The sequence below is a fragment of the Tiliqua scincoides genome, chromosome 4 (assembly GCF_035046505.1).
Source record: "Tiliqua scincoides isolate rTilSci1 chromosome 4, rTilSci1.hap2, whole genome shotgun sequence".
Taxonomy (NCBI): domain Eukaryota; kingdom Metazoa; phylum Chordata; class Lepidosauria; order Squamata; family Scincidae; genus Tiliqua; species Tiliqua scincoides.
Window position 1 is genome coordinate 19,240,904 of NC_089824.1, and position 12,528 is coordinate 19,253,431.

The window sequence follows — 12,528 nt, forward strand, 5'->3', positions numbered from 1 at the left end:
TAGGAAAAAAGACACTTGACAGGACTTGGCTGCTGGAGCACTAGTTGAATAGCTAGGTTGACTCAATGTGATGAAAATGGACTTTAACCACATGCCTACTTTATTAAATTTGCATGACTGAATTTTGTTCTCTTTGAGGTAAACAGTTTTCCAGTGTATTTTTGATGGTTAACTGAAGCCATGTTCTTTTACAGTGCATATGTGGGTTATTGGGGATTTATAAAATAGATTCCAAAATTACAGCTTTTTAATTTCACCTCTTTCACCTGGGGAAAAAACAGAAAAAGAAAATCTCTGTATGCACACAATGCAGGTAATATGGTGGCAGGGACAGGGACAGATGTTTCATGGTGATATAGGCTTCCATTCTGATCAATGGCCCTTAGTTAGCATGATCTTGAAATCATGCCCCGCCCTGGGAGAAGGTCATTGTTGACCTGTTGAAATGCCCACTAAGGAGCCAATATGGAGTTAGGGGACACTGTGAGGGTTTGGAAAAGTAAGTCATTGGCAACATAGGTGTACTGTTGTTGCAGCCACTATAAGTAAGCACTTCATCAAAGCTTCTGTCACCCTGCACATGCCCAATCTCATCTGATCTTGGAAGCTAAGCAGGGTCAGGCCTGGTTAGTACTTGGATGGGAGACCACCTGGGAATACTGGGTGCTGTAGGCTTATACCATAGTCTTTCGAGTCTGAAGGTTGCCAACCATTTATCCCAAATTACCATAAAGCATCCCCTTCACCATCCACAAATGAGGCAGTAAAATAGGAGAGGTCATTTAAATTAGCCCTGTCTGACAAGAGTTTGTATATGAACCAAATGCATTATGTTTTAAAACAATGTTTCTGAAGCCATGTTATTTTGTGAAAACTTAGTGAAATTACTAAAATGATTAGGGAATGTACCTTCAGATATGAGCTGCATCAAATTTCATTAATAAGGATGGTTGCTTTAATGATCAGTGTTAGCTGTGTTGTAAAATGATACATCTCCTTACAATTATTAACTACTATTAACTTTATTTTTTTACCCCGCCTTTCTCCCCGGAGAGACTCAAGTAGGCAGGTGAAGATTGTAGCATGTACTGTGCTAAACATATTTTCAGTGTTTCAACTCGTATATTGACCATTTTCAACTGAACAGATTCCTAATGTAATCTGAAAGTACACAGTGAGACCAAATTAGGATTAGATGGCTGGTGGGAGGGAAAAATCGGTATATTATTAAAGCAAGTCATTGGTGAAATTTCCTGTCATTATTCTAATTTAAAATAATACAGAAATATGCAGCAGGAATTGTCAGTGATGCATGTCAGAGATACAGGACTTGGCTGAACAACTTTAACAAACTGAATTAACGGTTCATGTACACACTACATTGTTTTTCTTAATAGATCCAACATATTTTGACCTGTTTTACCTGAATAAAATTCTGTGTTTTTAAAATGATGGGGGGGGGGGCAGAGCTAACACTCAGTGAAGTAGCAGGGAACCTTGGAGGGGTCCGGGGGGGGAACTGCTAAATAGATGTGTTTTTCAAGGACTTCAATAATGAGGTACTCTTCATTGCCAAGAAGAAGGAACAAAGGCGGAGAGCTTGAACAGGGCAGTCTCTTGAGACGGCGGTTTCAGAGATATTTTCGCCGATATTGCTCTGTGCTGAATCACATCGTTTCCTGGGCGTCATCTTCGGAGACGATTCGGACAGTTGAGGACTCCCCCCCCCACGGCCTAGATAAAACATGAAAGTGAATAAAGCCTTTATCTGTGAGTAACCAGTTCATTAAAAGGCTATAAAAAGAATTGCAATCAAGAGGTTGGAAGGAGGGAAAGACAACTTTAAGATTATTTACGTTGGCTTGCAGCCACCCAGAGGGGAAAAAGTGCGAATGTGGATTTAAAGAAGCCCCTGCTGGAGTTGTTTTTTTTTTCTTTTTTGTAACAAGGATGATTGGAAGAAAAGGCAAGAAACAAGACAAGATAAATAAGGGAAGATAAAGGATCACCCTGTTGGAATGGTATGCATGGAAAAGAGATTAACAATTAGTCTTTAAAGGATGGAATAACTTTCACTTTCATTTTTGCTGCAAAAGGCTTGACTCAGGCCTGAACAATTAAAGGTATACTAACTTAATCTGACAGTGTTATTAACTTGAATTGGATTACTGACCCACCCCTTTTGGATATAAAAACTTAAAGATTATCTTTGACAAGAAGGGATGCAAGATAATAAGAACTGAATGACTCTTTAACTGTGGGAATGTCTGGACACTGATATTGACTTGAAATGGATTATTGACTTATTCCTTTTAGATATGAAATTTGGGAATTAGCCTTACAAGAAGGTGAAGCAAGATAATGAGACTTGGTTGATTCTTTAATTGTTAGACCATTTTATTTTTATTTTTTATAGCCAGAGTTATATCGGCTTGATTTGATACTGATAAGATTGACATCAAAAAATTTAAAAGATGTTAGCGAAAGCCAGACCTCATTAATGGATATGTTGCGAAAATTCAGAAATGAACTGAAGCAAGAGGTTGGAAAACTATCTGAACAAATGCGGCAAATAAACTCCTCCCTGACAAACAGACAAACAAAGAAAAGTATGGAGGGGATGGAAGAAAGAATGGATCAAATGTCAGATGAAACTAAAGAATTGGAGATTTTTGTACTGAGACAGGAGATGGAAAAAGCAGCATTTATTATTAGAGTTTTTAGGAAGAAAAAAGAGGGCACTCTCAGAGAAAGAGAGCATGTCCTTTCAAGAAGAAGAAGAATCTTTGGATTAAATTCAAAAAGAAATGGAGAAAATGGACGAAGAAAAGAGAGGGATCAAGAAATATAAGAGAGTTAAGAGGAGATCAAGAAATATAAGAGAGTTAAGAGGAAGAAGAAGGAGAGCAAGGAGCAGTGGGAGGAGCAAGAAGGAAAATATCAAGTCAAAGAAAATACTAAGACAGGAAGTGAAAACGGCTGAATAACAAGTGAAATTTTTTTGTAGATATTAATAGATTGAATTCTCCGCAAAAGTGAGTATTCCTTTAATTATGTCAAATCAAAGCAGATGTAAATGAAAACAAAATTGGAACACAAATATTAAGATAATTAAAGTGGTATTTTATATAAATTGTTTTATAGATGAAGATTTAATTCCAGAGGAAGTAGCAGAAATGTACCCTGGGTCATCAAATAACTGTTAGATATGCAAAGAGATTAAGGGAATTCTTTATTATATGTGATGGATATGTGGAAAGCAAAGAAATATTGGAAAGTGACATATATTGTTACAAGAGATATTGAATTGTGTAGTACCATTCAAACTGGAAATATTTCTCTTAAATGCAATATTAGAAATTGAAGATCAATATAAGAAACATTTTATTGTACATATTAGTATAGCAGCAAGAATATTGTATGTACAAAATTTGAAGCCTTTTTGTGATTGGATAAATAATTTTAAACAATATTGATTGTTTAGTTAAATCATTAATTAGTATAATGACAAATATGATAATTTTTGTATCAATGACTATTTTTCTTTTCTATTTCTAAAAATGACTATTTTTCATTGTTGATTTCTTTTTTGGATTAAGACATGTTGGATTAAGACATAGACATGTAATCTATGGCCAATACCCTCATGTGTAACCTCATGTGTAACCCTCATGTAACCCTCATGTGTAACCATGTGTAACCTTAGTCCCAGCCCTAAGTTTAACCCATTTTCCTTACCTGTATCTGTAATAAATAAATAAACTTTGCACACACACACAAAAATGATGGGTATTCATCTGCTCCATTGGTCAAGGGTTCTTTGTTTTTGTCTTCTATGGTTTTTAAATGATTCAGTGGTACTGCCATAAGGTTTACCATACATTTTTTTTTCTGAAAATGTCAGCTCTACATTTCTACATTTTAGATTAGATTAACTGTTGTCATATGTTGATTCAGAATTCCTGGTGACTATATTTGTGAGATAGTATTTTCTGATCTACTGCAAGAACTTAATTCACAACCCAATTCTACCTGACCACAATCTCATTAGAAATGATCTCTAGTCCTAGCGACTTAAATTTGTCTAAGGAATCATCAGGCTTTGCCCTTGTAAGTCAAAGTGGTTGCTGCTCTCTGATGCCCCAAATAATGTATCACTCAATGACTGATAGAGAACAACGATTACCCATAGGGTGTATTACCTTGCTTGGATGATGTTTTTAGGACTGCCTTCCTTTGCACACTTACCTGGGAGTAATCCCCATTGATTATAATGTGACTTATTTCTAAGTAGACATTCATAGGATTAAACTGTAACTTACCTTGAAGGAGTGGAACTCACCTGGATACTCCATCCCACCCAGGTTAAGGGTTAGGGTTAGTCCCCACGACTCAGCCACTGGAGGCTGGTAAGTGGAGAAACCCCCCTCCTGTCCCCACAAGCTGTCATATCCCCTCCCTTCTCCTTAAAGGGGCAGGGAACAGTGCTTCCCTGGCTGCTGGGTCATGACCCACCAGTTTGAGAACCACTGCCCTGTCAGCTTATTAGGCTACTGAATTTGTACAGGAGCTTCTGGGAAGTTAACAGTGTCCAAAAACAGAGGCACAAGGCAAAAGAATAGGGGATATTCATCACAATCCACATCAATTCCATTGTGTTTAATAGGTCAAACATGTTCGCCTGATCAAGCAAAAATGAACTACATTTGAAACCAACCAACTGACACTTGAAACCAATTGAAACCAACTTGCAGCTAATTTCAGTTGTAACTTTAAAACTGTAGTAATTTAAATACATTTATTTAAATGGAACTTTAGTCCAGTTTACTTTCTCTGACTGGGATGGTATTTAGAATTTCTTTTCAGAGCAGATGATTCTGTAAACCTGGAAAAGCTGAAATAAAAGGGGGAAAAATCATAGGAACATACTATTTTAAAATGAACAAAACAACAAGCTGTTGCAGGCTATATCTCAGTCTTTATTATTATTATTTTTTCTCTCAAGTGACTTTAACATCCTCTTAAAGGCAACCTGGTGTCTTAAATGTCCTCCCCCAGGCCTACAAAACAAAGCCAAAGAAAGAGAGAGTAATCAATAATAAATAATATTTGGTACACCCGGATTGTGCATTGTTGCCTACTGAGGGTATGTATTTAATATTGCAAGCTGCATAAAGAAAACTTACACTCTTGGGCATAAATTTTTCCCCTTCAAAATACAAAATGTTTGTAAAATGAAACAAGAATAGTCAAAAAGCTGTAGAGCAGCTTTTCTACATCTTTGTGCAGATCAAATTGCTTGATCAGTCATAGCATATGTACAGCACTGTACAAGGTGCCAAGTCAATTAAGCCACTAATTGACTGTTTTCAAAAGAGACAGATGGTGGATAAAATTATATTCACTCAGAACTTCCTTGCAGTCCACACCTCTGGGTGATATATCCAACAAGAAGCTTAAGATACAGTCTCCATGCCCTTTTCACTCTCATTTTTGTTAATCTCCAAAAGAGAATTCAGGCTCATGTGTAGAGTTGGGGAAAAAACAACAACCATAAAATAATTATGTTTTGTTCAGGTATATTCTACACAGTGTAAAAATAGGTGGATGAGTTTTAAAATAGTACTCTTGATCCACCAAGATATCAATTCTTTCAACAATCTGGCTGAAAGACTGCATATTTTTCATAATTAAAAGGAGGCAGCAGCTGTTAGTTTAATATTAATATTAATTGTTAATTAAATAATATATCATTATTAATTAAATATTAATATTGGTTATGAATAGTGATTATATTTATATTTATATTAATTTGTGCAGGGACAGTAATAATAATAATAATAATAATAATAATAATAATAATAATAATAATAATAATAATAATAATAATAATAATAATGATGGTATTTATATACCATTCTGGTAATCGGATTACTCCTCTGACTTTATTCAAGGCGGTTCACATAGACAGGCTCTCTAAACCCCCAAGGGGATTTTTACAATAATAGAAAGGTTCTATCTTTCAAGAACCACACAACATTTCAGATTGATCTTTCTGGTCTGGTATAACTTCTGGCCCCCAGTTGCCTCCCACGCCCATCTGTCACTTGAAGGGCAGCCAAGACGCTTCTTTGCTCACACCAAAGAGCAGGTGGAATAACTCAGCTCAGCTTGTCAACTGCTTCATGGTCTTGCCATTCAGGGAGCTGCCAGTGGCCTCGAACTGGCGACCTTCAGATGTTATCTTTGGGCTAACGGAGGCTCTCCCCTCTAGACCAGACTTCCTGCCCAATATAGTAAAGTGTCTACAGTTTCAATAGTGTACTTATTCTCTTGTCTGTAAAATTTTATTCTTCATACTTATATACTACACACTGTGTACAATTCATATTTATATACTATACAGGTTGAGCCTCATTATTTGAGTAGGTTCCATTCCAAGCACTTATGTGGATGGCAAAAAGCACACTGTAGAAAATCAATTTAAAAAAACAAAGTTTCTTTGCTCCGGTGATTTAAAAACAGCCTTGCTGATCTTTGTGATGTAAGATAAGAGTCTTTAAGAAGACAATCCATCAATCAGTCGTCCTCCAAGAGCTTACAAAGGCGCTTCACTCAGCCCCTCCCATCACCAATGTGATCACCTTTCTTTCAAGTGCGCAGGGGGAAGGGAGGGGTCGCCTGGAGAGAGAAGGATTGATGGATTGTCAACCCTCTCTCTTTAAGGAGGCTATTGTTAAAGGACTGTTCAGTTTTTTAAACTGATTTTAAAGGGGTGCATTTTTCCCCTTCTCCAGGGATCAGCATATTCCTTCTCATTTGCAGGGGCCATGCGAGTTGAACCAAATCTGTGTATAAAAAATCCGTGTATAACAAGGCTGGACCTGTATATGCACTTCATATGTGTGTTCATGCAAGGGGACTTTCTTTCCCCTCTCCTTTCAACCTTTCAAACCTGCTCCTGAGAGTAGGGGGGGCCCCTCTGGAATGGCATGGGTGGTGAGGTACAGCAAAAATCAGTGAAGGCACCAGAGGTCATGTTTGATACTTCCATTTCATTGTGAACATTTTCCCCTCCCATTGTACCCTCCTGCACCATAGATTGTGCTATGTCAAATAGGTTTTTTTTTTGGGGGGGGGAGCGGTGATACAAATGGGAGAAGGAAACTCCTCTAGCATGACTCACTCTTGCTTTCTTTTGAACACAATAATAACAATAACAATAATAATACAGGTATTTATATACCGCCTTTCTTGGTTGTCAGATTTCTCCTCAGACTTTATTCAAGGCAGTTTACAAAGGCAGGCTGTTCTAAATCCCTGTAGGGATTTTTACAATTGAAGAAAGGTTCTATCTTTCAAGAACCACAACGTTTCAGGTGGATCTTTCTGATCTGGTATCACATTCTGGCCTCCAGTTTTCCTCCCACGCAAGCTGATAAGCAGCTCCTTCATCTCTCACATGGAGGGCAGCCAAGACGCTTCTTCGCTCACACCGAAGAGCAGGTGGAATAACTCAGCTTGGCTTGTCAGCTGCTTCAAGGTCTTACCAATTCACTGTGCTGGTGGCCTCGAACTGGCGACCTGCAAATGTTATCTTCAGGCAAACGGAGGCTCTACCCTCTAGACCAGACCTCCTGCCCAATAACAAAGCGCTGTTGTCTACTTTGAAGAATATTGTCCCATTCTAAAATCCAGTTCAAAATGAGAGCTAGAGCACAATTCTAGCTTTGAGTTGAATTGAACCCCTGCCCCGTGCCAGTTCATGAGTGTTGCAAACATGTCGATGAGCACATATGCAGCTACTTGAGAGCCAGCTAGGCCAGTGTAAGGATGTGTGCTGGCCTGCAGTTCTGGATCCTGTCCTGGAGGATGTTTGTGCTGACCTGGGCAGGCCAGCACAGGGGGTAGGAGGGAGTGGCAGGAGGGTTCAACAGGGGTATAGAGGGAGCATTTTGGGTGGGGGAGGGTGGTCTGGGAGGTGGATTGGGGCTGGGAGGGGAGTGGGATAGGTCATGGCGGCCTGCACCAAAGCCTAACCCTCATCCCTGGACCAAGCAGCCTTACATGGGCTACTCAGACTTGTGCCAGTGATTTTGCTGGCACAGATCCAAAGCCCCATAGTAATGGCTGCAGGGTTACTCAGGGTAAAGGGAAAAAAACTGTCCTTAACCCGAGTTGCCCTCTAGCCTGCACCTACCTTGTATTGGATACAGCACAGGCTACTTGTCCTGGCTGTTCCAGTGCAAGTTGGGTTTGAGCTGCCCAATAGTTAAGATACCCTGCTCCATATGAAGAATTACTTTATTACTTATGGAGCTATTCATCCTATGGAACCTCACTACTAAATTTTAAAATATCCTTTTTAAATAAAAGCTAAATATAATTTAAATTACGCAGAGTATAACATTGAATATGACTGACATTAGACAAATATGGTAAGGTAAAAATACCAATTTTATAGAAAGCATGAGATGGGATTTAATTAACAAGATTTTGCATGCTTAATGAAACGAATAATCCAAATAATAAGCAGGGTAGGGGAAGAATTCAATAATAAGGAAGGTAGGCTGTAAGTATTAATTTTTCATGCTTAATAACATGAAAATTAGGCTTTCTTGGGCATGCTCTAGGACATGTGTAACAAACAGACATGAGGAAAACAGAATATGGGTGCCGAGCCTGAGTGCAGCGGCTCATTGCACAACACAATGGATTTGCATGGAATGAAGAGAAAGGCAAGGATTTGAGTTGGCATCCTTCAGTCTCGGAAGACTATGGTATCGCGCTCTGAATAGTGGTTCTGGAACAGTGCCCTCCCCAGTGTGCAAAGCCTGGGTAAAGTAGATATGGAGGACAGACTGCTACCCATGCAGCAAAATCCCCCCTCTCCACGTCACTGAAATGGTCCAATGGAAAGGCAGAAGCCAATACGGTTGGTTCCAGCAGAGTCGCAGGAGTTGCCAGAAGGTGACTGTGTTCAGCCATGAACTGCCTCAGGGACTCCAGCTCCAGATTTTGCCTTGAGGTTGACTCCTGAAGTCAACAACTACCATGGCATCTTAGCGTTGTAGGAAAGCTGTTTGCCCAAGTTGCACTAAAGAGGCTCCAGGAACTTGCAGAGAGCGTTTATCCAGAATCACAGTGCGGATTCCGAGCCAACAGGTCCACCACTGATATGGTATTCTCCCTTAGACAACTGCAGGAGAAATGCAGGGAACAACGACAGCCACTCTTTATAGCCTTCATAGATCTCACAAAGGCCTTCGACCTGGTCAGCAGGGATGGCCTCTTCAAGATTCTCCCCAAGATTGGATGTCCACCCAGGCTCCTCAGCATTATCAGATCCTTCCACAAGGACATGAAGGGCACTGTTGTCTTCGATGGCTCCACATCAGACCCCTTTGACATCCGAAGCAGCGTGAAGCAGGGCTGTGTTCTTGCACCAACCTTGTTTGGGATTTTCTTCGCTGTTCTGCTGAAGCATACCTTTGGAACTGCAATAGAAGGCATCTATCTCCAGACCAGATCAGACGGAAAGCTCTTCAACCTCTCCAGACTGAGAGCAAAGTCCAAAGTCCAGCTGAAATGTCTGCATGACTTCCTCTTTACCGACGATGCAGCTGTCACTTCCCACTCTGCCAAAGATCTCCGGCAGCTCATGGATTGTTTTAGCAAGGCCTGCCAAGATTTTGGACTGACAATCAGCCTGAAGAAAACACAGGTCATGGTTCAGGATGTGGACTCACCTCCCTGCATTACAATCTCTGCACATGAACTGGAGGTTGTCCATGACTTTGTATACCTTGGCTCAATGATCTCTGACACTCTTTCTCTCGATACCGAGCTAAACAAACGCATCGGTAAAGCAGCTACCATGTTTTCCAGACTCAAAGAGAGAGTCTGATCCAACAAGAAGCTGACGGAACATACCAGATCCAGGTCTACAGAGCTTGCGTCCTGAGTACATTTCTGTACTGCAGCGAGTCATGGACTCTTCGCTCACAACAGGAGAGGAAACTGAACGCTTTCCACATTCTCGGCATCACCTGGCAGGACAAAGTTCCAAACAACACAGTCCTGGAACATGCTGGAATCCCTAACATGTATGCACTGCTGAAACAGAGACGCCTGCATTGGCTCGGTCATGTTGTGAGAATGGATGATGGCCGGATCCCAAAGGATCTCCTCTATGGAGAACTCGTGCAAGGAAAGCGCCCTACAGGTAGACCACAGCTGCGATACAAGGACATCTGCAAGAGGGATCTGAAGGCCTTAGGAGTGGACCTCAACAAGTGGGAAACCCTGGCCTCTGAGCGGCCCGCTTGGAGGCAGGCTGCGCAGCATGACCTTTCCCAGTTTGAAGAGACACTTGGCGAACAGTATGAGGCAAAGAGGCAAAGAAGGAAGGCCCATAGCCAGGGAGACAGACCAGGGACTTGCTCCCGGTGTGGAAGGGATTGTCACTCCCAAATTGGCCTTTTCAGCCACACTAGACACTGTTCCAGAACCACCTTTCAGAGCGCGATACCATAGTCTTTTGAGACTGAAGGTTGCCAACATGATGACTCCTGAAACCTTTTCCATAACTGGATGTAGCCACAAGACAGTGGAGGTTTGGGATCAGAGTTTTCCTTCTCTCAGATGAGCTGCCTTCCCAGGCTAAGGAGTCCCATCTACCCGGTGGCTGTTTAGTCGCCTCTTACGACAAGTACAGCCAAACTGAGGGCCTATTCTTATCCCCCAGCCCCCCAGGGAAGAGACTTGTGTGTGAATTGGATTACAGTGAGGGAGAGGTGCGCATAGTCAGCCTCACTCTCTCTTCCCAGATTCCATCTTGCTTCAATGGCAGGACAAAAGTCGAGATGGTTGGAGATGGGCTGGGCGCAATGGTTGACCAGGGCGTCTTTTGTGTCTTGCCATGCTCTTAGCATACCACGTCGTTTTCAGAAACCACCTTCATGACCATTGGTCCTATTCTAGTAGGTCTCATCTGCTCAGTCCGCTGGAGTCTGTCTTCACATGCTTGGCAAGGCAAGGCAAGCAAGGCAAGGATATACATGGAACAAGACATGGGTTTCTTGTGCGTATTAAAGTACAATAACTGGAGAGAATAATGAAAGCCATGAGAAGTCAGTTGGAAAACAGTAGTAGAATACTGGGGAGAACACGGGGGGGGGGGAGAGCACTGTTCTGCTTGGGCCACCTTGGCCTTAGGGTTAATGAGCTTCAACCTGTTGTTGCAGTTTCCACTGTTTCTAACCCATATGAAAACATGTACAAGCTGATTTCTTGCAGGTTGAGTGCAGTTGGATGCAGAATGGAGCCATAGTATTTCACACCTGTAATAATCTTGTTTGTGGATAAACATGGACAGATGAAATTCATATTATGCTTTTCTTGCCCTCTGCTTTATGGAAATAAAGGTTAAATATGGTATAGTTTTATACTTAGAATTATATATGCCACTGAGAATTATCGTATACCTTGTAGCATTAAAGGAACTAGAATTCTAGACCTTGGTTAAGTATTCTTGATAAACAGTCTGACTTTGGTCCTTTTTTTCCCCCTTTACTACTTTTCAATGTTAAGTACCTTTCCCTTGTCATTGAATGATGGGCAACGTTTCTTGTAGCAAAAAGCTGTCCCCAGTGAGAGAAATGTCTGGTAACTGTTTGATTCTCAAGTTGTTTTTGCAAGAGCTATTTTATTTACTTTCTGGTTTACTCTGCCAGCTAAAGCCCATTTATTTTACAACTTTGATTCTTCATGTTCCTTTGGGTTTCTGTGTAAAGCCAGTCTCCCTGACTATTTATAGAAATGATTGCTTCTTTTTTTTTTTCATTTAAGCAAGGTTGATGCTCAGGGGCTCTTGGCCATAGTAAAATCAAGCTGCTGTACCATGTTACAGTCATAAAGAATCTTGCTTAGCTGCCAATGTTCCATCAAGAGTTAGACTCTCAAGTGGATTTAATTGTGGATGAATGTTCTGGTATTAGTGCCATCTATCTAGGAAATGGATTGAATCAAGAATCATAATATTTTTGTCAAAATGAAATAAATAAGAAAGCAGTGAACTTCTTTTGCTTGGTAGGTGGAAATATCAGTGTGTCTGGTACCAAGAGGTAGGGGTGTGTGTGTGTGTGTGTGTGTGTGTGTGTGTGTGTGTGTGTGAAAGAGACAGACAGACAGACAGACAGACTTGGGCCAAATAAAGTGACTGAATGTATCTATAGTTTTCATACAGATGTAGATGTATATCTTGGCCCATAATTTTTACTTGTGGCTAGTAGCCCACACCTAAGTTGAATTTGATCCAGAAGAGTTGACATTTTAGAATAATTATAGTTATGTAAATCTTCAGCAGTTCCCCATGTTCTTTGTACTACTAGTGCTCTGTTGCCCTTCCCCCCCCCTTTTATAACTAGTGTCTTGTGATGTTCACAGTATGATCTGTTTTTCTCAAACAGAAGAAACCAGATAGACAAGTTGGTTATTTAGGGATCGAATCCAGTGTCATTCTGTCAA

The 12,528-nt window shown here is 40.6% G+C and overlaps 1 protein-coding gene and 1 pseudogene across 1 annotated transcript in view; both read left to right on the forward strand.

Moving 5' to 3' along the window:
* Positions 1 to 12,528, forward strand: part of CSMD3 (CUB and Sushi multiple domains 3) — a 710,986-nt gene that overhangs the window by 416,809 nt on the left and 281,649 nt on the right. The gene's annotated exons all lie outside the window — the stretch shown is intronic.
* On the forward strand, positions 557 to 675 carry LOC136650119 (5S ribosomal RNA; annotated as a pseudogene).